This window comes from Sturnus vulgaris, chromosome 10 (assembly GCF_052056855.1).
Source record: "Sturnus vulgaris isolate bStuVul1 chromosome 10, bStuVul1.hap1, whole genome shotgun sequence".
Lineage (NCBI taxonomy): Eukaryota > Metazoa > Chordata > Aves > Passeriformes > Sturnidae > Sturnus > Sturnus vulgaris.
The window spans coordinates 19,429,071-19,453,005 of record NC_142252.1 but is presented as its reverse complement, the minus strand read 5'-3'; the positions used below and the strand labels follow the sequence as shown (position 1 = coordinate 19,453,005).

Below are 23,935 nucleotides of genomic sequence, written 5' to 3'. Positions count from 1 at the left end.
TGAATTAACACCAGGCTTACTCTGCTAACCCTCAAATTATTTGTGACAATGGACCCATGAATGTACACTTGTACATCCTAAAAAAAATGACTTCATCAATGCTGGCTAATTCCCCCCCAATTCACTATTTCCACAAGCAATCAACTACTTATTTCGAGCACTTTAATAGATAATAATATTCTTCATTTTATATGCAGAAATTAAATCACCTAAGAGACACACAAATGAGAAAAAAATAAGTATAAGTTAACATGTAATTCCTAGCAGTCTTAGATTTATAGCCTAATTTGCATAGGGACCATTAAAAATATCTTAAAATATTTGCAGCTTTATGTCCCAAACCCATTCTAAAAATGTGATGAGATCCTTAAGGCCCTTTTTTTTTTCTTGCCCTTAGGAATATTCCAGGTCTTCCTCAAAACATTCTGTGCAATTACAAAGTATGATGCACCCACATTGCTGTTTTAGATCCAATTATGCTTTTAAAGGAAATCTCTCCCACTTGCCTCTACTTTTGTTTTGCACCCTGGAGCAGGCACAGCACATGTGAAGCGAATTCCTCACTGGTAAAACCAGGATTAAATAAATAAATAAAACACCCCATGACAGGTAAAAAAAGGATGGGCAGAGAGCTTATGAACGATGCCCAAATTGCACACTGATCACACCAGGATCGATATCCCCTGCCCAAAAGAAATTCAATGTCAGCAGCCCCTTCCCAGGTTTCATTTCCATTCCCAGAGGATGGGCCTGTGGTTTGTAACACCACAGCTCAGTCAGAATCAGCACAACATCCAGATAGCCCTGGTAATTTTTAATGCTGCTATAGAAAGTCCCTAAAATCCCAAAATTTATCAGGCATAACACCCATCAGCCATAAAAGTCAACAGTCTATAGAGAGGCTGGACTTGAGATTTCCTCACTAACAGGTCAGGAGCAGACAAGACACGCCTGTGCTTTAGACAAACTGACCCACTCACTCCATGCCAGCAATCACACAAAAATTCATTTTTTCAAAGGAAACGAGGTTTCTTATCCCAGAGACAACACTAACTCTGTCTTTGCCCCCAGCCTGGCAGAAGTGTGTCTGTGTTTCAGTCAGGGCAGGTCTCACCCCTGTACCTCTGTCCCTCGAGAACCATTCACACTAAAATTCACAACTAAAATCCATTAAAGAGCAGATCAAATTCCACTCTCACCAACACCAGATCTGCAGGCTGATCAGTGCGCAGCAGTGCAAATCTGGTTGTGTTTCTGACAAATCATTATTCCACTCCACATGTTTGTGCTAGCTTTGTACTCCTTGTCCAGGCTCATGCCAAATGCTGGAGAACAGATGCCACCCGAGAAGGCTCCTGGCCTAATAGGTTTTTTGGTTCTTTAGGGGGTTTTTTCAGATAAACCTGAACTGGCAGAGAAAGTTTATACATCAGATTATTATTGGGTACCTCTTAATCACCATTTGATAATGTATACTGGAGTTACACTACAATTAGAGTTATTGTATCATCAAATAACAGCCTAAGAAAGGGATATTTCTGCAGTTGTAGGCGGGCTCAAACACATTCCCAATAGGTAGGATAACAGGAAAACCTGTCAGGCTGCTGTGCATAATAATTCCCCAAAAACATACCAATCATCAGTCTGATACCAAACATGATATGCTAAAGGAGCAGCTAATGCTCTGGGTAGCTCTGAAGAATGCTTAATGTTCAGACATAAACAGACTGCTACATTTATCCATGGAAAACAGAAGTCTGGCTACAGAAACAATAAATCCCCTACAACAGAAATATTGCCATTAGAGATTTTATTTTTTTCCTCTTTTGCAAGGAATCCGGACAAATATTTTGTTAGCATATGTGCACACAGACATTTTATCAATTGTTGCTTAAGAACCTCTCTTGTTTTTAATGGCCACAATAATTAAAATAAAAAGAGCAAAGGGTGCTGTTTCAATCACTCAGACCTGGTAAACTCCTGGATGTGTGAGGTTTCAGCAGAATTTCATTCAGATACCAAAGCCACCATAGCTAACAGAACTGGAAATTTCAACCACAAAACACCACTCCTTGTGGCTGCTGTTCTACTAAAGCTTCCTCCAAATTCTCTTCCCCGAGACATGATGGGCCCAGCCCCAATGGCTGATGAAATTCTTAAGTTTACCTTCACAGAAGAGCTCTGCACAGCCCTTTAGAAATGCTTTATAAAGGAAAACTAGTAAAATTAATTAGTGGTTCCTTTATATCAAGCATGCAGTCTATGACTCCTGTTGTACATCCTTTTGTATAAGAATTTATTAGTTTTATTTATTGAATTTTGACCAAAATGAACATTTTGTCACACTCTAAAAAGAAAAAAAAAAGGTTGACTTTTCTTCACGTGTACCAACTACTTGCTCTAAACACTCCTATTTGCTCTTTCACATCTTCACTTGAGTGATGGGGGCCAATATTGTATTGGGCACAGTACAGCTGAACCTTTAGTCAAGTTTTACTGCTATCTGATGATCTGCTGTTAGAAATTCTAGCATTCTGAATTAAAAAAACATTTTTTCAAGTTAAATGCCCAAGTGTTTTCTGCAATATCTCAAAATAGTGTTCTCATTTTCTGCATTTCTACCTGTGCCTCTAAATTGCTCTTAGCTAAATGCCCTTTTGTTTAAGATTTAATAATATGTCAGATGTGCACTTGCATTAAAATTATCTGTAATTCTATCTTATGAACCCTCTTACTGATTTCTCATATCATCAGGCTTTGCTAGTTTTCCTTCTAGTAATTTAAATCAAGAGATGCTTCTCATGTTCATTGTTTAACTCTCTTGCTTTGCTTTTAACCTCAGGAATACAGCTTAATTTCTGAACACTAAAAAAAATAACTTTTCCTTTCCTCATCTGAATTGCCTTCCTTAGCTCAGGCAATAAATATTTGTATTCTGTACTTCAGCTTTAGTGACCTAATTTATGGCAACAATCTCTGTCTTTCCATGCCAATTTGAGAGTATGAAGAATACAAGATGACAAAGCCAGTCTGAAATCTTCTGAAGAAAAAGAATTACAACCCTGAAAGGGAAGAGAAGGAAAAAAAAAAAAACAAACAAAACACAACAAAACACAAAACCTCCCAAGACCTTGGCTAAAAGTAAGTTACTGTCTACTTATCTGAAAAATGTAGCCCAGTCCTGAGTACAGTTACAAAATATGCTGCAGATGAAGCCCATTTGTTGATTTTGCCTAGAGCAAAGTAGTATTTAATTACTGAACTCCAAATCTCCTCCCCAAAGTCATATGCTGTGTGAGCCAGGGGGCTGGAATTCCGGATGTTACAGCACAGACACGAGTGACAGCACAGCCAGTGTTGTATTTCCACTGCTGTGGCTACAAAGCTGCAAACTTCTGTGTTTTCTAGAGTTGAAAATACATCCTCCTCGACAGCTATAGGGCATCTTGCAGTGATTCTTGGCAGCCACATTTTGTAAATCCTAGGCTGACCAAAGATGCAGGGATATTTCTGGTATTGACACTTTATTCAACACTTTATGTTCCTAAACCTTTTTTTCTTTTCATTATTACAATGCAACACCAGAAGAAATTATATTTGAGGAAGATTCTCCTCATTTCCTGTATCAGAATAGTAAAGGCATTGTTTATTAGTATTTTAAAGACTTTTCAACACTCTGGGTAACAGTGAAAGAAGATACAGATGGACTACAGGATCTCCAGAGGTCCCTTCCTATGTCAATCATTCTGTGACATCTCTTTAAAGGCACAACTCTCCTGCATGACAGTTGCAACCTTGTTGAAATGGAGCCAGTCCTGAAACATCCTTCTGCAGATGCAAATATGTTCCTTTCTAACTTAAAAGCCAAACTCAGCTGCTCAGAACATGTTAGAAAAACCTCCAGCAGAGTAAGTTCTGCCTCATTTCTCATTACTTCATGAAAGCTATCCCTGCCTGACTCCCCACAAGATCCCAAGCCCAAACACTTTGTTTAGTGAAGGATTTTTAATCACATAGCTCAGGCTCCCTGATGGAGACAAACTGAGATTAAATGAAAACTGTCCAGACATAGTTCAAAGACTAAACCACCACCCTCTTTCAATATTTAAATAATTATCAGAACACTCCAGGAAATACAGCTAAACATTATGAAATGCTCCTTGATCAATTGTCTAGTCCAGACTAAAGGCATTTTTAGAAAGGAAGAACCTATGGCTTGATGGGATGACCTTCAGGGTTAGACTGTCCTACCCACACACAAGCTGGACAGATGATTATGGCAGCAAAACTGGAAATGTGGCATTGTAAAACTGATTAGAAAGTGATTGGCCCTGATTGATGACCAGAATTAGCAGAATCACCTGAGGGAGCACTAGTGCAGCTTTGGCCAGTATGGATTACTTCAAGATGACCTGCAAGGTCCAAATTCCAGGCTCAGTGTGCTAAATATATCTCTGTAATGGAGAGGGAAGCACCAGACAAATGCTTGGCATTCCTCCAGGGAGAGACATCTGTCCATCTGTCCCTCAAAAGTGAAAACCATCTTATTACAGGGGCATCTCAGGAGCAGTGGTAACACCAACCAAGCTCTGCAGTTTCCATTCTTAGGCCATTAGAAGGATGTCCCTTTAGACAGAGTTACAGTCCTTCAGGAATAGCCTAATTCCAATAAATAGAGACTTCTGCAATCAAACTTTTAGACCCTGTCTCAAGAAGGCTTTGTGCAATTGTTCAATGGCTTTACTCAGTGCTAAAATAGCTGCCTGCTAATGCTGCCTGGATCTAGACACAGAACAGCTGCTGGAATCAAGTCCAAGAAAGGTGAAAACTGGAAAAAGCCTTTTCTGCAACATTGTTTAAAATCCTCTATACACCTTTTTTGGCATGCACCTGTTTTTAAGTATGCAACTATATGGCTGCTGGTCTCCTGTGCTGCATTAAAGCCTTTGCAAGAAATTAATTATGGATGAATGTGGGAGCACACCCATTAAACCTCACTTAGATCAAACTGTGTAAAAAAATCTGAGAAAATAACATTGAGAAGAGCCCTTGAGTCAGTCAAAATGAGCCCTGTCAAGGGCTTCTGCTGAGACTAAGGTGGGGAGGGACAAGGTCCAAAAATGCTTTTCTATTTGTGAACACCACCACTGAAAATAAACACAACTCCTGTGGTTCAATCTTTCTGATTAAGAACCTGTAGAAATTAACAGCTAAACGGGGTTAAAAATCTCCATACCATGCTAAGTTTCTGCTTTCACTTAATTTCACTGTTAGAAAACCCACTAAATAACGTGGCCTGTAAGTCTGATCAGGAACATTCCATTTTTCCAATATGTTCTTCTTGATGTTCCCACAATAGATCATTCAGGGCTCTAAGGGACTGTGTCAATTGAATTGAATGATGTGGTCGCCTGCTGGTACATAAATGCAAAAGCAAAGCTGAGGGGGTTTATTTTCAAAACAGGAGACATTGATCCTGTGACAATGTTCCATTACCCTGACTTTATTTCTATTAGAGACAGTGATTACATCTACATCAATTGCTTGAGCTGATGGATACTGGTGCACTAACAGTGACATGGTTTTTCACTAGGCTGCTGCTGGCTTACAAAACAAGACTCATTCTCCAACTAATGCTACTTATTTCTCCATGGAAAACTGCTGAAGTTTGGGCGGACTTTTGTAATTAGTCAGTCCTCAGCTGTCTGTGGTTTTTAGGGGGGATTTGGTGTGTTCTGTAAATCTTATTGTGGAATGGTGATTAGTGACTGTATAGCTTGGCATGGATTGTATTTGTTATGATTAAAATATTTACATTGCTACCTGCCGGTAATAAAACAGCAGATGTAGTTCCCAGAAGCAGCTGTGGGAAGGTATTTCTGCACTCCTACAACAGCAGCCCTATCCTGACTGGGGATTTTTTCATATGGCTGTATGGGCTCCTCCTCCCTTTTCATGCAGTGTCACCCTTTTGCAGCTTCTGCCCACTGCTCTTGCTATCTTTCCCAAGCTGGTGATCCATCTTCCAGCTTTCATCTCTTGATCTGACATCCGATCTCAAGCCTGTGGTCACACATTTGCCCTGGTTTTCACCTCCTCACCGTGCACTGCTACACATACTCTGCCCTCCTAAGCCCATCTCTCCATCTGCTCTCCAGAGCATTCATCTGTACCTCCTTCAGTCACTCCTTTTTCTATCTCCTTCTTTCATTACTTTGCCATTACAACACAATTCGCTAACATTTTGCACAAATAAATTCTGTTGGTTGAAAAAAAAATTAAATTCAGCATCAACAACGGTGTTTTCTAGTCCAAGTAAATCCTGTTAATTTTATTTGTCCTTGTTTGTTTAGCCTGGTGCCCTGAGTCATGTCCTGAACTGCCTGCAGGAAAAAGGCCTTTGTCTGAGGTACTTCAGTGTATTTACCAGAATGGGTTCCCTCACTCTTGATAAGGAAGTCTTTTTAATGTTGCCATAACAACAAGAATTGCAGGTGATTGGGAGTGACACCCAGCACAGCGCTGCTCTGAGCTCCCAGCACCTGAGCAGGTGCACAAACTGGGACCAGAGCAGGGCTCTCTGCCCCAGCCTGGTGCCTACAGCGTGTTAGCTGGGCACCTCCTTGCTCAGGGCAATTCAGACTGCACATCTAGAATTTCTGCACAACCAACAGCGAAATTAAAACGACTCCATCTGTGCTCTGTGATGTGACTGGGGACCTTCAAGGCTGAGCCTGCAGGGATCCAAGCAGCCCTTGCCTGGCAGTTTTAAAGCTGTGAATTCTGCTAGAGTCCAAATTTGGCAATACTTATTGGTGGCCACTCCTGCCTGATGGTGTTGGAATAAGCCTTTTTACAAAACACTGTATTTTTGGGTTTGAGGTTTGGCTTTAGTAAGGTTATCATTAGTTGGATAACTACACTAAATTTCTGCAGGTCTTTAGAGACTGGTTCCTCTTTCCTAGTGAACAATCAAATTAAAACCAAAAACCAAAAATGCATCAGTTTGGGCACATGAACATGACCTTTTCCAACAAAGGATCCACCCCCTCATTTACCTTGCCCTTCATATCTGAGCCTGAACACCCTCAGCTCAGCTTTTTAAGCACCTACAAAGTTATTTTCAAGTGCAGGTATTATTTTCAGCATAATAAGTTGACAGAACTACTCCATAAAAAAAATATTGAACATGTAAATGAAGCAGGAGAAGGATTTTCTGGAGTGGAAGGATACTCTGTGTCTGTGAACATCTTTCCTGACCCCTGCATTATTTTGGAAAAGATCAGGGACTATCAGGCACAGTACAGCTTCAGCACTGTTAAGGATAGAAACATATGAAAAAGAGAGAGGCAGTAACGAGGTGCTCAGTGCACAGAACAGGTCTTGAAGAGGCTTTGATCCATTCTAAACACAAACAAACCCAGCTTATTTCCCCTTTGTTAAGCCTAGTCTTTTATGCCTTCCCCATAAGAAAAGAAGTTTGGAATTATGTACTCTGGCAGAATCTAGTTTGGGAATAAATAATTTTTTTGAAATTCCTTTGTGATGCATAAAAGCTGCCAATTCTTTTCCTGAGGCAGATGTCTTGTTGAACTGAGTCCTGGGTTCCTGAAAAATTAAGGATGAAACAAAAAACCCCTGTGAGGGAATACCATAATGGGGTGAAACAGGGAAAAAAATCCAACCTAACAACCCCACAGGACATAGAGAAAATCCTTTAGTTACAATTTATTGAAATTTCAAGTCAAGAAAATATGAACTGTTAACAAGGAAAGAGAATTTCCAGCTTTAGTGGCCATTAATCACAGAATCAGCTCAAGAGCAACAACATCAGAACCTGCTCCTTACAGAAGAAGAGGCCAGATTTCTGTATCTGTTTTAAAATTTGGGATGAAGAAAAAGAAGAGCATGCCCTTTGGACAGGGAAAACAATTAATTAGTTATACTAACAATGCAAGGGTTTGTTGTGGAATTTTTAAACAAAAAAACCTTTAATATCTCTGACTTCTTAGGACAAGGTCAGTATTACTCATGAGCTGTGGATTAATGGCAAACAGGTGGATTGGCACTTGTGAACATTAATAGCAGAAATACACTGCACTTTAAACAAGCTTTTCTCCATTTACCCAGATATTAAACATGCTAAAAATCTAATGCAGTTGGCCAGCAGAATTTCACCTTAAGAGATTTAAAGACGTGTAACTCACAACTGACTGCAGCATTATGCATGAATGGAGTTCTAAAGAAAGCTTAAGAAAGTTTACCCTCAGATTAAAAACTCAACTCTTTGCTTTGCCCCAGCAGTTTCACATCCACCTGTGTTCACTAAAGCAGCCTGAAATGAGCCTGTGGGAATCTGCAGGTAAATAACCATGATGAGTGCAGGGTCTTGAAAAAAGCGGAAACTTCCCTCAACCACTTTTTGCAAAACCAGAAGTCATAGATAATGTGGTTCTGCAATTGGTCACATGAATGCAAAACCTGAATACGTGTGAATCTCCATGAGCTGTGTCTACTCCCACACTCCTGCACTATCCCTGCCCTACTGGTTGCTAATCTGCAAAAAAATGCCTCCTTTCCTCATACCACTCTACCAAAGCCACCTACAACACCATCCTATTCTTAAATAAAACCAAAAGCAATGCCAGTATTGGAAAGTGCAAACCACAGCTCTGAGTCTTTAAGAAGCCATCTTAGAACTACAGCACATTTTGTTCAGGAATAATCAAACTGCAGTGTCTGAGGACAAAATACAGAAATCAGTTACCAGTGTAAACAACATCGGGTGCAAAAGGGCAGTATGAAAGCATCTTTACCTAGGTTTTTTATTTCATAATGAAAGACCAACTAGCAGATGAAAGAAAATTAAACCAGATATTCCTCATTTAAGAAAAAAAAGATGTACTAATTAAAACAATTTAACACTTACAATTTTATTTCAGAAAAAAGGTTTATGAAGTGGATCAGAAAACAACTGTATCCATTTTGGCACCTCAAGATTTAATTTCGGGTGAACTTTGAAGTTAGGCAGGTAAATTTTTCAGAAGCACCTAGATCACTTAGATGCCATACTGGAATTATTTCTAATGAAGAACAGGTCATGAAGTTCTTGCCTTTTGTGGCTACTTCCTACCAAGACCCATCTCTCAAAAGCCATGAAAGAAATAAAGAAGCAAACACTGTCTGACAATGATGACTTTTGGTATTCGAAGAGAGGCAAAGCTCTTGTTTGTTAAACTTGTATCAAATATAAAAGAAGGGGTTTAATACCCACGATCTGAGCCCTGCTACAGACTCTGGGCATGGGCACTCAGAGCGACTGCAGCTGCAGACAGCACTGATTCATTGTCCCAGGCAGTGACACAGCATCACCACTGTACTCATCCTGTTTTCCATTTGCAACCGAAAATATCAGGAATGCGAGACCAATGTAAAAATTCCCATTTCTTCTTTCACTGCTCTGTATGCCAGTCTGCAGTACTGGTGTGATCTATCATGAAGTAATAGAGAAATAAAGCAACAGCAAGCCCAACAACATCTCCAAGTTGCCGAGGCTTGGGAGGAGGAGCGAGATCCTGAGACAGCTCTGGAAAAGGTGGCCCAGAGGTGGGGTAGGGGCTGTAGGGGTCTGTCATTAGGGCAAAGTGCTGCTTTACTTTTACAGAATGAAAGACTGGGCATTCCTGGGCCACCATTCTGTCATCGTGGTCCCTTCAGGGCTCAGGAGGCAGCGGGGTGACAACCAAGGCACGAGAATGTAACGATCCTTGGACAACACCAGACCCTGATGGGCACACAGGCAGCTCTGACAAAAACACCTCACCCCCAGGAACTCTGAAACAAGGGACAGATTGTTCTTCCAAGCCTGCGAGTATCTCTTCCCTTAATTTATACAATTTTCAGTTCCTGCTACAGGAACCACCCTCAATGCAGACATTCCATCTCTACATCCTACTCTGTACCATACCTCAAATCTGACTGTGGAGGTTTTCATGAGCAAAACCTGTACTGTCTAGGTATTTATGCTGTGTATTTTGGCAGAGACATCTCCATCTATATTAGCTATACCCAAAGTTCAATAAGAAGTTGTATTGATTTTTCCCTTCAAGCATATATATATTTGATGAAAAATTCACTCATGCTTCCAAAAGTTGTCTAGACATTAAGCTGATCCCCCTCCTGCCTTCAGCATCTGCTTTTTTCTTTTTGTCAAAATGAAGCTGTACCAAGGGTCTTTTGACAGAATATTAAGAATAGCATGTATGCTGAAGTGATATGTCTATAATACATGGAAAAGGCACATGACACTGTCAGTGTCAGCCTCCTTGACCAGATTTTCTATACCCTGCCCTGCAATATACCTTTTTTTTTTTAAACTGGTAACTGTTCCAACATCTGAATCATCAAGAGAAGTCTTTTCTTTTACACAAAGTCCTGAAAAACAAAAACAAGCTTCTTTCCTTGCCTGTAGAAACTGGAATATTTTGCCTAACTCAAATTATCCCACACTAAGGACAACTTTGAATAAGTGCCAAGTTCTGATACTTCATCAGTGCTTAAGTCTAAAGGTATATTTATACTACTGTAAAAGAAAAATTCCCAGAGATTGGATGATTGTGCCTGCCATAACACAGCCCCAGACAGTTCCTACACATTGCAAAGTCACCTGCATCTCTAGAAGTAATTGCATTGTTGATCTTAGTCGATTAAAGCAGCATACCAAATGTTCCTCTTGCTAATTTGGCACTCTACAGAAGGTCTAACTGGTAAAAGGAGCCTGAACACACCTGTACAAGAATATATAATGACATTCAAAAATACATTTAAAAGCAGTTAAAAAAAAACACTATTTTGCTTTTCTGTATAGCACATGGGATATAAAAAAAGCTATACTAAAGCAGTCTGTGGTATATAAAGTTTTTGTTTTGTGAAGGAATCATCCTCCCAAGCTGTATGCAAAAACCTGCCCGAGTGCCTATACCCACATATAAATACCTTAAAATTTAAAGCTGTTGGCTTTGTACAGTAGAAGCAGGAGAATGAGTCTACAGCAGAAACTCTTATCAAATGGGCTGAAAGTCACAAGGGATCCAATTAAGATAAAAAGTTCAAACCCAGGACATTTCCTCTTCTTTCTGACTGCTCAGGCCAACATCAGACATCTGTTCTCACTAATTTTTTAATTAATCCCCTTTGAACCAAACTATTCAAAACCTGACAATGCCTCATCTGTCCAATAAGGACCCCCCTCCAGCAGAAGGTGCTATTTTGAATTAAAATGCTCCTGCACTGATGCAGTTGGAAACACAACCATAGCTTTGTGTAGAAAAACCAGTTTTGCTGAGTCAAGCTAAAACATTAGCAGAGATGGAAATACACCCTGCCTTGTAACTGCAGGCCACTATTACACAGGCAGCTGCACTGAAATGGTCTGCAGCTTGTCCCACAAGTGACCTCTACTCTGCTTTTTGCAGAATTAACCAATGACAGTAACTGCTTTTGCTAGTTCAGAGTCAAACTAATTAGCTAGGATGGCTTTTCACAAAAAGAAACTCACCATCCTTGGTTATCTTTACCTCACCTCAAGCAGATTCTATGCACGTAAAATTCTGCTCACTCATTTCCAGTAATGGGAGCATTATTTGAAAATAAAGAGATGATAGAGAGGAAGAAGTCCATGACTTCTCCAGATGACATTATACTTTAATAAGTACTGCACAAATGGCTCACAACATTTTGAAAAATTTTCAGTTATTTCTCAGACTCCAAAGAGCTCCCATCATCTTTCTTTTCTTACAATATTTATAAAGCTATGATGTTTTTACTTTGCAGAATTGCCATTTAACATTCTTGAGTGATGCTACTCAAACCTTCTCAAAGCCATTTCTCTCCTGTAAATCTGAAAGGCCATATTGTGCCACTCCAAGACCTAGACACTCTAGAGTAAGCCTACATGCCTGAGTGGTGCATGCTCAAGGCATTATGGACTTGTAGGACTGGAAATCACACAGTGTGAGTAGTGCCATGCCCTATTATTTTAGCTAAACCAACCTAATGCATGGCAGAAGTGAAAATGGTTTCAGTCTTTGTTCACTCACAGCTTCCAATACCTTCTGCTTCCTTCATTTATCAGTCCAGAGACTTTTCAAGTAAACACACCCCTCTCTCCTCAGTATCTCCAACACATCTCACAACACAAATAAATATATATTTGTTTCTAAGCTTGACCAGAAAATCCCATTGAGAAGTTCTTGTGGACCTCACCTTGTTTTTAGAAAGTACACATGAATATGGATCAATCCAGAGGAATATTTAAACATATTCCAGCCCCACTGCCTTCAACTGCTTAAGTGATGTGCTGGAGCAGAGCCAGTACAACACTACCCTGCAAGGCCACAAAGAACATCAGCAAAATCCTTCTCTACCTGGTGGGGTACTGGCAAGGTAAGGTTTGTTACAACGAATTCCCTCTGTTTTTGAGTGCCCTCTAATGACCTAAAACAGCACACAAAGAGAAATTATCAAAAATTTTAAGGTATTGTGAATTAGGAAAAAAAAAAAAAAAAAAAAAAAAAAAAAAAAAAAAAAAAAAAAAAAAAAAAGGAGGGGGGTGCTAGGGAAAGAAAAGACATCTGCTACACCCACAAGACATTTGTTAAATTATGGTATATATTAAAAAATTCTACAGATATAAATGTGGTCTCAGTTGTCTCCTGCTGAAAGAACAAATGCTCAATTGTGCTCTTGCACAATACTTGAGCAAGGCTGCTGGTGGCCTGGTGCACAAGGAATTTTCCCTTTCTAAGAATAAGCATAGGTAATCTCATCTCCCTTGTAATTCTAGTCGTGGAGAAGAGATAAGAAAATATATTTAGGGAAAGTTTCCAAACTCCAAAGAAATGATACAGGGATTGCAGTTACATACATTTAAAGAAAACAACTGCAAAATCATGACTGTATATCACATTTTAAAAGACACTAATAACAGCACACTGTCTGGATATTTGCCCTCTGAAAAACACACTTTTATTTTCTTTTAGGAAGACAAGACCTGAGCACTTGACAAAAACATACTATAATCAAAACACTGTAATTTTGCACCCTTTTTTAAGAACTGATACATACAGAGGCAATAGTGACTCCACACTTCAAGGAGACAATACAGTTTTTACAATGTGTTTTGACAAAAGGTCTATTTATTAATATTTCCATATTGTGAATTGATGTGTTATATTGTAACTCTCAACAGAATGAATACAGGTTTACACATGAGACACTAACAGCTCCAAAAGGAGCTGTTAAGGACCACTGAATAAAAGAACACTTAATGTAAGGATTCAGTGCAGAAACTGATACCTAACAAATACTGTAAATGCACTTAATACTAAATTGTACCAAACTACAGTCCACTTTTATGACAAATAAATAGATAAATCATTGAGTGTCCTTACCAGAACTACTCTCTGAAACCCCACAAAATTGTGATGTGGCAGCAGTACAGCCCTTGGTATTACACCACCTGTAACACAAACCATATTATGATAGTTTCTATCAATATTTATTTTAAAGGATGAAAAAAGGATAAAAGCTATTTTTCTACCAGTCTTTTTACTGAAAGAATTAAAACAACATTCAGTTTTGTACTGATAACAATATATGCTTAGTTAAGAAAATAAACAAACAAAAATTAGAGACCTTGATTATTTACATGGAATTTATTTAAAAAACAAATTACAGTCACAGTTTCAACTCTATCCCCCTCTCACTCTTTTAGCTGAAAGCAAATTCCCACTACAGAACAGCACATTAGCTTCAAAGGAATTTCTGTTCTTTTTGTCTGTCCACATTGACAAAGGGGAACTTTATGAGACTCCAGAAAAACTTTACAAAGGGCTAAGGATTGATGCAATAGATATTGCAGTGTTAACCAATACATACTAAAATGATTCAATAGGAAGATAAAAACTAGGAAACACAAGGCCATGATCAAACCATCCAGTGTTTCCAAGTGACCACTCAGGAGCTGAATTTCACACCAACAAATTACAAAGAGTGAGTTATATGAACAATCCTTAAAAAACCCTCATGAAGTTAATTTCTACTTCAAAATTTAAACAATCCCTACGAATACATTACACACCTGTGATCAGAATAATTACTGATCCTGTATTTGTGTAACATGGTGATTCCTACCTATATTCGTTACAGATTAAATCATTAGAAAGTGATTTTGTGTAAACTAAGGGATTAAGGAGAAGATTTGAAGGCAGAAGCACAGGAACACTAGGCACTACAAGAAGAGAATGCACATGTCAAAAAACTGCTGTTTGAAGCAGGATGCACTCAAAACAGCTAACTCTGCCCTCTGGAAGAGGATCTGGAAAAGAACAAACAAGTTTCTAAGTACTAAACTCCATCTACAAAGGCTCACAAAACAAATTACAAATAACACTAAAACTTCCCAAGCACCTCCTTAATACTAGGATTAAAATCAAGGAAGGCAATATATGCCTTAAACAGGACTTAGCATTTCAGACTTTCATCATCCCAAAAGCAACCATTGACCTCCCCCTCTGCTATTTACTCTGTTGCTAAGCTCAATACGATTTAAAAATGTTTTTTCCTCTTTTGACTGGGGAATCACAGGGTATTTTGGTCAGTAATCATTTTCCATGTTTAAATTCCCAAGAAAAATCAAGTAAACTTCTCCTCTTTCCCTCCTGAAAAGGCTTCCAACAGCCAAATGGAAAATAATCTCCAAAAACGTGATACCACCACCTTGGACTGGGAAAATGTCCTGGTCCTCCCTGTAACACTGACAGCAGTTCACAAGAACTAAACGAAAAGGCCCTGACCCTCCATTAATGTAATTTTAATTCTTTGCTAGGCTATTATGTACTGCTTTGATCATTTCTAGAAACCTAACTGTATATGCCAACTGCATTGCTAAAATTTAATTTGGAAAAAAATGATCAGAAGCAAAGTTTAAAAAGCTTATAAAATTTTAACTCCAAGTGCAAAAGGTCATTAAAAGGGGATGTTGATCCTGCTGGTTGAACAAACAAGACAGCAGTGAGTTTCAACTTTTATGCTTTGAACCTTGTACACTTTATGTTTACATTAAGGATTTTTCATTCATTTGGAACAAACTCTGCTGAAGTAAATAACTGAAATTACCCCCAAAATGATGCCAAACAAGAGAAAGAACCCGGAGGCCCTGCAGGAGAGCAGAGAGGCACCACACCCTCAACAGAAGCTGCTTTAAGAAAAATTCCTTTCCTCTCCACACTTCCCTACAGAGCACACACAGAAAACACAAAACACACTGAACACCAGAAATTCACCATTGCATGAACAACAGCAAAGCCTGCTCAGTTACCTCAGCCATGGCATGGTGAGGGAACAGCAAGAATTAAATGCATGGCCTAACTTAACAGGGCTTTTAGGAATGACTAAGCAACAAAAGTAATTTTTCAGATGGATCCTGACGGTCAGCTATTTCTGCAGACACTTGCAGCTCATAACAGGACCATTAGACAATCCTCTAAATTATATTTTTAACCTATTTCAAATTAATAAGTAAGTGTAAAAATTATTGCATGTGCTGCAAATTCCTGAAAGACTATATGTTCTTTTTTTTTTATTTTATGTCAGTGATGCTAATAGAATTTGTGGCACGAATCCCTTCATATACAGTGAAGGATGTAGGATAAAAAATTCACATTTAATTATATTTTTACCAAGTGATATGATGAAATGAAGCACACCTCAGGGTGCTCACCTATAATCCCAGGGCATAATTTCCCTTACTATATCTACTCTTCAGCTGTGGATTGTTTCATAGTTACTTAGTATTTTCTTTTTCTTTCTTACAAGATTCTTATCTATGTGTATTTCAGAAATCTGAAGAGAATCAAACTGTAAACCCACAGTCTCATCACAGAAAAAAAAAAAAAGCTGAAAAGGAGAGGAAGGAGTAAAGAAATTTTCCAGCCTCAGGAAGAGGACTAGAACAGAAAACACTGCAAAAATGCGCAGAGTTTTGAGAACCCAACATTTTACGTGATGCTAACAGGCAAGCTTAACAACTGTGTCTGTTACTAAAATGCTCACACTCCATAAGAATTTGTGCATCGTGAGCATGAAATCTTTCCCTCTGCAGCTTAAAATATCTGTGCATTTAAAAACCATCTGCAAAAATAGACATATACTTCCCCACTGCAAAATTAATGAGAGAGCAGGAATTTCATCTCACTACCACCAATACGTGTGATGATGCCACATGTAAACACATTGCACTTGTTTTGGCACTGGAGAGCAACAGAAATGGCAAATTTAAAAAGATTCTGTGAAAATGTCACTTTCTTGGAGAAGCTGATTAATACCAGTGGAGGATGGGAACCCCAGAAGGCCAGGCTGGATTAACCTGCCACTAGAGCGTGCTCCTCGATCAGCACGGAGCCATTTACCCATCCCACTGCTGGGGTTCTTCCCACAACGTTTTTTGGTTTTTTCTTTTTTTTCTTCTCTTCCATTTCGTTTAAACAAAATCCCTACTGCTGTTAGATTGGGACTTGGATCTCAATTTTTAAATTAAAGAAAAAGGAAAAATTTTAAGAGGGTTTTTTTCAACAAATAAACAAGTAATTTTCTTTTCTTTTTTTTAATGGCTGACTAGGATTTTGCTTGTTTTGATTTTAAATCATACGAAGCTAGAGAAAACAAGACAAAAAAGTAAAGTATGTGGTCATAAAAAATACTGATGTGCATTTTATAAATTGAATGTGGCCCATCAGGGAGAGAGGAATTATCCACTTCTAGGAAGTATTGTTTACTGCTGTCTTCCCATTAGACCACCTGTTAATAATATTTGATGTTGTTTTCTTTCTGTGCTACAAGTATGACTATAAATGAGATATTTGATCTCCTCACTACAACTTATTCCCTCTAATGCCTCTATTTCAAAGACCATCCAACCAACAAATGACATCAGCCTCAAGGCAATGTCCCAAGTGAACGTGCATCTTTGCTTCTCTTCCTTATCCACTGGCATTTCCATAATTTATCCTCTTAACGATTTACAAAGTGTAGAGGATATTTTCAGAGTACATCAATGGTACTCAAAAAGTCTTATAGCTGACTGACTGCCAAGGACACATGAAGGAAGCAAGAAGTATGTACAACTATTTTGGAAACAAGATGCTGAAATTCTTATTCTATTTGACAGATATTCCAATTTTATGGCCTGATCATAATGCACACTACTTGGCTTAAAGCATTTAAGTTTTACAAGGTTATGCTTTTTGAAAAAAAAATCAAACACAGGAATAATTTTTACAAAACTGGAAGGCAGAAGTATTTAATTTTTAAAGACTGCCTCCAATAGTACTGTTTCATGACTGGTGCTGCAAATACTACATCCACTATTTTGCAAACTCATTAAAAATATGTCTGGAGCTTGCAGCTCTTTTTCCAAAAGAGCCACCCTTCAAAATATAAGCCATTCAGAAGCACTGTAAAACTGGTGATCATTCTCATTCCTGAAAATCCTCCATTTTTAGAATTTGTCCAATATTTTTCTTTCTTTTCTCCCCTGCCCCTCTACCCAATCTCTAGCAGCTTTGTTTTACGCCGTCACCCAGTATCACTGTCAGCACTCGGAGCAGAAGGCTGCTCTGCACTCCCTGCCTGCCTCTGAATTCATGACCAGAGATTCACCCTCACCATGCACAGAAAACGAGCAGCCTTCATCTTTCCATTTACCCCCATTAAGTCAGTGCCATCATGTTCTCCCAGGAGAAAAGTGCAAGGGCTGGAACACCACAAGTGACAGCAGCCAAGGACACTCCAGTAAGGTCTGTCCTTGCTGCTCCTGGGCTGGGAAAAGGAAAGCTCCAAACTGCAGGGCAGTGACTGTGTACTGCTGGAGTCTCAGCTCCTCCTGAACAGACTGAGATGGAGCACACACCTCAAAATGGGCTTGGAAATGCATGCAAAAATAGTGGGGCTTGGTCCTAAACTGGACCAAAGGCAGGTTGTATCATAACTATGTCATATCTAATTTAAGTCCATATCACTAAAATAAAGACTTGCCAGCATTGATACAAATGTCACTTGGCAGCCACAGTGGTTCTCAAACCTGCAGCTGGAACATAGCTCAGGACAGAAAAGTGTAAAAAAAACTACTGATTGAATAGTTTGATTGCTAGAATGTAGATTTTGCTTTGCTTTCTAATGTTGTATTAACACCTTACTCCAGGGAACAACAGGTTCTTGGATTTCAGAGATACAATTCAATTGGTACATGGAGGTACCACATTGATGGCTCTTGCACTCTGCCAGGAGGTAAATTTTTGGCTCAGGTTCATAGTGAAAATAAGCAGGCAGCATTAATCTAGTCACCACTGATCCATAAATTACAATTAACTTCCCCAAATCTTTGCTTTAAAAGTGTCAGCCCAAAAGATTGTGACCACGTCCAGTAAAAAGAAGGTGCCTGACTAAGTCTTAAATGTAGCTCCTGTAACCTCTCATCTACTCTCAGAGAAAATCATCTCGGGACAGGTGGATACACAAAGTCAACTGAACAACTCAAACCAGACCAGAGAGCAGTCCTGCTCTGTGGAAAAGATTTTGACAGGGAAATAAGAGTCTATTTTTCTTCAATTTTGCAAGCGTTGCAGCTGTGTATTGCTTAATAATTTAGTTTATTAAAGGCAACAACTGTCAAAACTATACAAACTAATTTGTCGTGCAGCAATTTTACATTATTGGAATCTTGTTATAATCTGACTAATGCACACGATCGCGTTCTAACCATGCCTATAATTGGGTTCTTGGCTCCACAGGCCTAAAGACAGTAATCCAAAACATCTTCCAATTACGCTGAAAAATATGCATGTTTGTGGGAAGCTACATTACTTAATTTTCAGACTCAATGGGCCTTTAATAATATGAGAGGGAGGAAAAAAATGTTTGCAGAAGGACATTTATTTGTGGTGCTACTCAGAAAATTGTGTGTTCGTGTAGGAAAACACCACCTCAAAACCTATAAACACCAAAGCAGCACTAGCAAGATACTTATGGAACATAAGACAAACTAAAACAAAAACAGTAAAAAATCCATTCAGATGGAAGACTGTATTCCAAGTCTATACATCCAAACCAAACAAGGATCTCAACCATTAAAAAAGTCCAAACTTCAAAACTCGTGTGTGTGAGAATCACTCATGAACTTTACTTGTTTATTTCCAACACGTGAACTATTGCTCCTGCTCACAACCCTCACAGGGCAGACGTGAAGGTCCTTGAATTTATGGGTAGATCAGAAACAGCTCAAGACACAAGAACCTTGCACAGGAACCATTGCTTCATATTCCCAGTGCCTGACAGACACTTCCAGTGCACAACCAGGACTGACAGGTAATTTTTAAGATGCCTCAAGACCTATTATATTATTTGACAAACATGGTTTACTTGCTAACTTTTATTAAAAATTGTAAGTATTACAAGGGTAGCAGGATTGCCCAGATGCAGATATGCTTTTCACAGAGGAGAAAACCCTGAAGTTGCCACAGAATCTTTTAGGTTGGAAAAGACCTCTGAGATCATCAAGTCCAACCTACAACCTAATACCATGTCAGCACATGAAATACAAGAGAATTTTTGAAAATTTCTTACATATTAAGAGACTTTTTAAATTGTTAGAGAATAACAAAATGTGTAAAAAACTTGGCAGATTAAGACTGCACCTTGTGATGGGTTCTCATTATTACATGAGAATCAACAGGACTATATTAAATACTGCCTGCAATAAGCATATACATAGAAAAAAAAATTCCCTGAGCCACAGGGAACTGAAAATAAAAACATGTACTGTCACACCAAGAGAGTCAGAAAAATATACAGGGACAAAATCTTCAAAACAACCCTGACAGTCACTTCCAACATGCCTCAAACTGACTCTGAAATGAGAGAAACCAAACTTCACGTGTCCTGCAGAGGTCAAACGTGTGCCTGATTTACCCCCATACACAACCCCCAGCACCAGCACACACGGGTCCATTACTGGAGTCAGCTCTGTCCTTTGGGCTGGACAAACACTGCCAGCTGCATTTTATCAATGGACAATATTCTCAAGCACTTCTTGAAGTGGCCTGGATCCTAAGTGATGCCCAAAACATCAACTCCCCCAGCTGAGATCCCTGCATCTGTGACTCAAGATTTTAGGGATTGGTTTTCTGCCCAGAGCTGCCCTCTGCTCAGCAAAGTACATAAGAGTCAGGGAAAAGAAACACCACCTCCCCCCAACCCCCCTCCAAAAAAAACAAAACCAGAAACCAAAAACAACCCATACAAACAAACAAAAGCACTTTGAAATTGCAATCTCTGGATATCTGTAAGAAAATGGAAGGAGGAAGCTTGCTTCAAGGGATCTGTCTATCCACAGCTGCTTGTTTCACAACAGTGACACTGTGAACTATGCTGGAACACAGACACAGCTTTGGGGAGACCAAATACAAAAGAGCTCAGGACCTTTGGAAAGGCACAGAAGCTAAAAGCCCCACACAAGGGGGCTATCTCACCTATTGCCAACGCCATGCCCTGCAACAAGGCAAGAGTTGCAATCCCCACCCAGCCTCTGCAGGGCAGGGTATTAAAGGGCAGAATGTTGTATATGCTTTTTATTACGCATTTTCTGCTGATATGGGCTTTTCCTCACACATGCTGCAAAGACCTTAATGCTGAAGATGCAGCATGTGGGTGAAGGGAGTGCAGGTGCTTCCACTAACAGGTGAGTTCTGCAGGTAACTGCAGCAGGGTTTTCATCCAACAACAGGAAACACTATCTAGGACACAGCTTAAACCTCCTAGGACAGTAGCTGAATCAGTAATGCAAACTCTAGAGATAGTGGGTAGCAATTCTTGTTCCCTGTGAGTTCAGCACTCACAGCAAAATTATTCACACAAGAGGGATGAGATGCAAAGACAACACACACAAATTCCACAGCTAACAGATACCACAGCACTGCTCTATGGAGTTTGGTGGAATACATTTAAAAATGTTTGGATATGTGACAAAACAGATTTAAAAATGCCAGGCATATACAAAGTACAATGAATCTCACACAATCTTCCTTCCAATTCAATTAAGAATTCATTAAAAGGACAAGTATCATACATGCTTATCAATTTACAGACAAATGTGAGTGTGGGAGAGAAGGCAGGAGACGAGGGGAATAGGTAGATAAATTCAACCCTATGTTGAAGTTTGTCCCATCAGAGCAAACAAAAGCATCACATCTCTTTGGTATAGTAACACACATGCTGTGAGAAGCAATGAGCACTTGAATGCATGTTTTATTCTGATCCCAAAGGACCAGGCTGCCTGTGAGATGCTCCTTCTTATTTTATTCCTCTTCAATTTTTCTTTGAGCTACACACTTTCAATGGAAAAAAACAACTAAAAACTGCTCTGTGTTCTACTTTAAACACAGGAAAACAGAGGTATGATGCTGATTTAGGACTCAAATGCAGGTGAGATGTAGATAATGCATCACTGGCTTTCCTCTTAGGTCTTGCTTCAAGAGGGAGACTTCCCTCAGTGGTTGAGGTGTTGTTACTTTGAAACTGTCATCCTCAAAAAGTGGGTTTGAAGAACATACCAACTTTGCTATCAAGCTTTTGATTGCAAAGCCTGAATGTTACCGAAGCAAAAGTTAAAGAATTAAACATATACGCAAAGGATACACAGCATAGATGAATAATATATGCCTATAAATAAGCAGAAAAATAGACTTAAAATATCCACATAACTATTAATTAGTTATTAATATTAGATCACTGGTCTATTTCCTTTCAAATTAGCCACCCACTAGCAAAATGTCAATTGCAAAACAAGAGACTATATTTATAGTACAACCTACTTTGAGTTTTGAGTGACATGTCAGCCACTGCTCAATTACAATACTCCTATTGTGTGCTTTCCCAAATTAATACCTAATTTTCATTACAGGATGCCATGTTGGATTTTAATAGTCTTTATTACATCACATAAGCTGGTGCAAACATTTTTCCATCTAGAAGTCTATGCAAAAGAAAATAAAAAGAAGTAAAGTAATACACTGGAATGAAGCTGGGTGGGACACTGTACACAGTGATGCTAGGAGGAGTGAGTGTCCAGGAGATGGTGGTAAGAAATTCCTGGATCTGATTTTATTACTTCCTAGAGAAAGACTAACTTCGATTGCTGGTACCACAAGCAGTGCACCATGAGATGCAATACAACATATTACTCCATCTTTAGACTGGATTTACATGGAAGAGTCACCAACAAAGTGGAAAAGCCCAAAATTCTTCTGGCAAAACTTGACTGGGTCAGGGACTTCAGATGAGGAGAGTTACACTTTGAAAGAATATCACCTGTTTCACTGAGCTTTCTTCTAGTTTAGGTTTTGTGATTTGCCCTGAAAACAGTTCTCCTCCTTTTATCTCTCCAGATGCCTCACACTATCTGCAGAAGAGCAGAAAAAAGAGCATCCTGCAGAGGATGCTCAGTGAAGATGGAAAGCTGGCAGGAAAAACCCTGCCAACACACACTAAACTGCCTCAAACCTTCTGCTGGGAAAGAAGCAGGACTCATTGTTTCAGGTATGTCTGCCATGGAGAGAAAACAAAAATGGAGACAGAATTATATAGAAACAGCTCTTGAAACAAGACTAAGGAACACCAAAAGGTGACCTGTATTCATGTTTCAGTGGATAATAACCCATTTTTACAGTTGTACAGCAGAATAATTTGGAATACTCAGAAATGTTGGAAAGACAGACTTGAAGAGAAACACAGAAATCACTGCTACTCAGCTTTTCTCTTGGTATCTTCCCATCAGCTTGCAGGAGCACACTCCTAATAATGCCATTTACAGAACTTCCTCCTACAGCTAGCTCTTTGAATCTTGAAAAAAATTTAAAAATTCATCCTCTTAGCCTTAAGATTTACACAAAACCAGGAGGCCTGTGCCAGCTGTTTAATTTCTCATGTATTTATGCATACCAATGTACTTGTACAAAGAAATCAATTGTAGCTGTAACTAATATTGCACGTTGCCAATTCACCTTTAAATCCAAGGGGAGTAAAGAGAATCCTGAGTTAAGATCATCATTTGCTGTCTGGGAACAGGATTGTCTATGGCTTTCCACTTCCTAAATTTTCTTTTTATCATAAAATTCACACTAACACTATAACTTTAAAAAAAAAAACACTAAAAGAAAAAAACACAGGAGAAGGAAACAAATACAAAGCTAGCTGGGATCCAAAGCCACTTTCACAATGTGGGCTATTTTTATATCCATTGTACACTTCATTTTTTCTAATAACTGCCAGACTTCTATGCAAAAAAGCTGCAAGGTAAAAGAAGGTAAGAAGGACATGAATGTGGTTTCATCCATCCCCTGATAAGTTTTTTTTCTTTATAGATACTAAAAGTATTTCAACCTTAAGGAGATAATTTTTTAAATGTTCAGGATTATTACTTGGCCAGCTTAGTAAAAGTTTCTGTTATCAGCAAATTTCAGTCAAGCAACAGCTGTAGGAATCCACATGTCTTACAGTTATGAATAAAAACTGGAGCCCAGCAATCAATAAACAGTTTTGCCTCTATAGCTGTAACACCACAACCACCCTCACACCCCCTGCTTTTATATAAAACCAGCACCAAGTCAAGACCTAGTTCACATCTGATTTTTGTCCTATTCCAAATCATTTTACTCGCAACACTTACATTAAGACTTGCAAACACTATCAGCAATAGGAAAACATTTTCTTTTTCTTTATTTAGTTACACTTACCCTAGGAAAAATTGGCTTTACAGAGGGAAGGACATTTGACATCATTTTTTATGGTTTCGTTTAATCTTTAATAGGAAGAGGGATAGGAT

At 38.9% G+C, this 23,935-nt stretch overlaps 1 protein-coding gene across 2 annotated transcripts in view; it reads right to left on the bottom strand.

Moving 5' to 3' along the window:
* The window catches only part of TBL1XR1 (TBL1X/Y related 1), a 104,560-nt gene that overhangs the window by 20,921 nt on the left and 59,704 nt on the right, over positions 1 to 23,935 (bottom strand). Inside the window, exon 3 of one of the 2 annotated variants that reach the window (XM_014871512.2) lies at positions 13,452 to 13,519. The exons of the other annotated variant lie outside the window; for it this stretch is intronic. The gene's annotated coding sequence lies outside the window, so the exon portion shown is untranslated. The remainder of the gene's footprint in view (positions 1 to 13,451; positions 13,520 to 23,935) is intronic. 2 annotated transcript variants of the gene reach the window in all.